At 40.9% G+C, this 4,858-nt stretch overlaps 1 pseudogene across 1 annotated transcript; it reads left to right on the top strand.

The window, feature by feature from the left end:
• The first annotated feature begins 1,344 nt into the window (after nt 1–1,344).
• LOC309642573 (suppressor of cytokine signaling 5 pseudogene) lies at nt 1,345–4,571 on the top strand (annotated as a pseudogene). Its single transcript has one exon. The product of its transcript is annotated as a suppressor of cytokine signaling 5 pseudogene (transcript).
• Nucleotides 4,572–4,858: the final 287 nt, after the last annotated feature.

The raw sequence follows: 4,858 nt of genomic DNA, 5'->3' as shown, positions 1-4,858 counted from the left end.
GTATTGTTCATTGTTCAAGCTGGTTTTTTGAAAAGATCAAGAGAAAGAGACCTCAGTAAAACTGATCAAAGAAAAAAAAAGAAATATACAAATAAATAAAATACAGGGGGAAAACAGCAAACAACTATAAATACAACAGAGATTCAAATGATGATATTGTGAGCACCTACATATTAATAACTTTGAGACCTAGAAGTAATAGAAGATGTGAAGTGCTAAAATTAGTTCAAGAAGAAAAAGAGGAAAGGAATAGGCAAATAAATACTTTTAAAAGGTGAAGTCTAAGCTAAAGACCGCCCTTTCAAAAAAAATTATACTCCCCATGTTCAGATTGTTTTAGGGATGAATTCTGCCAAAATTCTAAGAATTAGCTATTTTCTAAATTGTACAAACTTTTCAAGAGAAGAGAGAAAGTAAAAACCACCAGACTAATTTCACAAGGCAATAATAATCAATATTTTCTTTAAAACCAAATTAAAATGATAAGAAATTAAAGTAATAATATTAAATGTAGATGAAAAATCTAAATAAAATTTTAGCAAAATGGTTAAACATAAATGCAACCTGATGATAGGGCAATTATGCAGTTTTAAAGATCTTTTCTTTGAAAAATGCACACTGAAGCATTTTTTAATGAAATAATAAAATGTCTGGAATTTGCTTGAAATGATCCATTTTGTGGGATGTGAAGAAGGGGCAAAAGATGAAGCAAGATGAACTATGAGTTAATAATTTTTGAATTTAGGTGGTGGGTAAATAGAAGATGGTTATACACTTCTCCCTATTTGTTATTTTTAATTTTGCATGAAAAATGTAAAAAATGATTATGTGCAGGTTATTTCAGTATTGAAAGAGTGGTTTCAAAAAAAATCAGAGAAATGGGGCTTCCCTGGTGGCGCAGTGGTTGAGAATCTGCCTGTTAATGCAGGGGACACGGGTTCGAGCCCTGGTCTGGGAAGATCCCACATTCCACGGAGCAACTGGGCCCGTGAGCCACAACTACTGAGCCTGCGCGTCTGGAGCCTGTGCTCCGCAACAAGAGAGGCCACGATAGTGAGAGGCCTGCGCACCGCGATTAAGAGTGGACCCCGCTTGCCGCAACTAGAGAAAGCCCTCGCACAGAAACGAAGACCCAACACAGCCAAAATAATAATAATAATAATAATATTCCGGTGGGGGTTGGGGGGAGGGGGGAGGGGGGAGGGGGGAGGGGGGAGGGGGGAGGGGGGAGGGGGAGGGGGGAGGGGAAAAAGGTGAAGAGGGGGAGGTGGCCGGGGAAAGGGGTGGGGGCTTGGCGGGGGCATCCGGCGGAGCTGGGGTCCCCGGACTCCGTCTGGAGGAAGCCAGACTGCGCCCGCTCGGGCAGTCGGAGGGAACGGGACGGGACCGGCGGGTGGGCGGGCTCGCCCTCTCGGTGACTGCGCCGTCCGGGCCCGTCCTGCCTGGCCGCAGGTGCCCCTGGATGAGGCCGCCCCGCGCGCCCCGACCGGTCTTATAATCAATGGATAAAGTGGGGAAAATGTGGAATAACTTCAAATACAGGTGTCAGAATCTCTTCAGTCATGAGGGAGGAAGCCGTAGTGAAAATGTGGATATGAACTCCAACAGATGTTTGTCAGAGACAAAAACATCTGTATAGGAGACTCAGCTCCTCAGCAACAAAGCAGTCCCTTAAGAGAAAATGTTGCCTTACAACTGGGGTTAAGCCCTTCAAAGAATTCTTCGAGGAGAAACCAAAACTGTGCCACTGAAATTCCTCAGATTGTTGAAATAAGCGTTGAAAAGGATAATGACTCATGTGTCACCCCAAGAACGAGACTCACAAGAAGAGATTCCTACTCTCCACATGCTCCTTGGGGTGGGAAGAAGAAACATTCCTGTTCTACAAAGACACGGAGTTCACTGGATACTGATAAAAAGTTTGGTAGAACTCGAAGTGGACTTCAAAGGAGAGAGAGGCGATACGGTGTAAGCTCTGTACACGACATGGACAGCGTTTCCAGCAGAGCCATAGGAAGTCGCTCTCTGAGACAGAGGTTGCAGGATACTGTGGGCTTGTGTTTTCCCATGAGAACTTACAACAAGCAGTCAAAGCCCCTCTTTTCTAATAAAAGAAAAATACACCTTTCTGAATTAATGCTTGAGAAATGCCCTTTTCCTGCTGGCTCGGATTTGGCCCAAAAATGGCATTTGATTAAACAGCATACAGCCCCTGTGAGCCCATATTCAACATTTTTTGATACATTTGATCCATCCTTGGTTTCTACAGAAGATGAAGAAGATAGGCTTCGAGAGAGAAGGCGGCTTAGTATTGAAGAAGGGGTTGACCCCCCTCCCAACGCACAAATACATACGTTTGAAGCCACTGCACAGGTTAACCCGTTATATAAACTGGGACCAAAGTTAGCTCCTGGAATGACTGAAATAAATGGGGACAATTCTGCAATTCCACAAGCTAACTGTGACTCTGAAGAGGACACAACCACGCTATGTTTGCAGTCACGGAGGCAGAAGCAACGTCAGGTATCTGGAGACAGCCATGCCCACGTTAGCAGACAGGGAGCTTAGAAAGTCCATACACAGATTGATTACATACACTGCCTCATGCCGGATTTGCTTCAGAGCACAGGTAATCCCTGTTACTGGGGAGTGAGGGACCGTTACGAAGCAGAAGCCCTTCTGGAAGGGAAACCTGAAGGTACATTTTTGCTCAGGGACTCTGCGCAGGAGGACTACCTCTTCTCTGTGAGCTTCCGTCGCTACAACAGATCCCTGCATGCCCGAATCGAACAGTGGAATCACAACTTTAGTTTTGATGCTCACGACCCGTGTGTGTTTCACTCCTCCACTGTAACAGGACTTTTGGAACATTACAAAGACCCCAGTTCTTGCATGTTTTTTGAACCATTGCTTACGATATCACTAAATAGGACTTTCCCTTTTAGCCTGCAGTACATCTGCCGTGCAGTCATCTGCAGATGCACTACGTATGATGGAATTGATGGGCTCCCTTTACCGTCAATGTCACAGGATTTTTTAAAAGAGTATCATTATAAACAAAAAGTTAGAGTTCGCTGGCTAGAACGAGAACCAGTCAAGGCAAAGTGAACCCTCCTGTCCCCAAAGGGCATTAACTAGATCTGCTTTTATGTGCATCGGGCAGTACACCTCTAGCAAGCACGCATATCAGTGTTAGGTTTTTTTCAGCACAGTATGTAAGCTTAGTGTTAGTATTTGTCAGGTGCAATCTGCTGTTACTTACTCAGATAAACGTGGTGTCTATTGAGACAACAGAGGATACAGCTACAGGTGTTCAGTAAGGCTACAAAAACATTCTGCCGATTTAGCTGACAGTTTGGTTTTTAATGGCTGTAGTAACTGAGTGAAGCAACTCTGGGGCATTTGCTATGAAGAATTCTATTTCTTACTGAAGAACAAATTATTAATATTGGATGAATATTTCAACAGCGTGACTAATGTCTGAAATTATTATTTTTTCTAAGAATTTTTCTATAACCTTCCAAAAGTAATGATGTTTGTAGTTACTATAAATTAAGCTTTGCAAGTCCAAACAATAAAGACTGCCTTCCTTTTAGGAAAAAAATGCAATTTCTGGCCACAAGGGCATAGTGCAGTTCACGTAAGTGTTGATATAGTTTATAGTCAGTCTCCTTTTCTCTTCTGCAAAAGGTACTGTTAAGTAAACCAGGTTTTCTAAGTAGTAGTTCTTAAAATTTCAGACTTATGAAAAGTTGGTAGTAGAATTTTATTTAAGGCCTTAGGTATTCATTTTTTAATGAGTACTTTAACATAACACATTGGGAATAGCTGCTGCAAAGTAGGCCTGCGTGTGATTTTTTTAAGTTGACATGTGCAGTCAAATCGCTGATTCATTAAAGGTGGATCTTTTTCTATGCCCGTGATGAGTTTGTGAACCGTGAAGAAAATGAGACTAAAAGATACCCAAACAAGTCAGATAATACTACAGTGGTTGCTCATTGTTGAGATTATTGTTAAACTGTAATTCATAATTTGGATGGCAGTATTTATCTCTTTGTTGTAAAGTCTCATAGCTGAATTGCTTAAGTACAAGTTATAGAATTTCAGTGCACTTAATTTTTAATGGAAAATCTTAAACCTAAATTGCTGATTTAAAAGGTACTGTACAACCATTTTATCTGTAAATAACTTTACTTAGCACCTTTTTGTCACTTAGAATAGTATGCAATACTACTTGAGTGAGCTATTTTGGAAGTAATACCAAGTTCTAGTGTTTGCTTCTTAGTATTGGACTGAATTTACAGTTCCGTCCTGGACATTTTGCACTAAAGTAGTCGAATCCATTCTTCTGTCTTTTTGTTAACGTGCTCTGTACCACTGGTGAGTGCTCCTTAGTTTCCTTACCTGCTGCTACAGAAAGTTCTTTTACATCCCAATGGCTATCGCCAAGGCCACAAAAAAGAAAAGCTATATTTGTATGCAGCACTAACCCTTTGACTGCTAATGTATGTTTCCGCTTGCTGTGCCTTGTTACGGCTGCTTTTTTGTGCTAATAAAGTACGTTTGGTGTTCTCCTTGTAAAAAAAATAATAATAATAATAATTAATTAATTAATTAATTAAAAAATATATAGTCAGCCCCCCTCTCTTTAAAAAATAAAAAATCAGAGAAATGTATATAATCCGAGAAATGTAATGCATAGAAATATCATATCACCATGTCATGCACCAGGAATGAACATAGGTTGTAGGTCAATTATATTTCAAAAACAAACAAGCAAACAAACTCATAGTAAAAAAGATCAGATTTGTGGTTACCAGAGTCGGGGAGGAGGACTGGATAAAGGCAGTCAAAAGGT

This window comes from Balaenoptera physalus, assembly GCF_965194825.1.
Source record: "Balaenoptera physalus genome assembly, chromosome: 1".
NCBI classification, from domain to species: Eukaryota; Metazoa; Chordata; class Mammalia; order Artiodactyla; family Balaenopteridae; genus Balaenoptera; species Balaenoptera physalus.
Note: the sequence above shows the minus strand (reverse complement) of the source record. Positions and strands in the feature narration are given on the sequence as shown.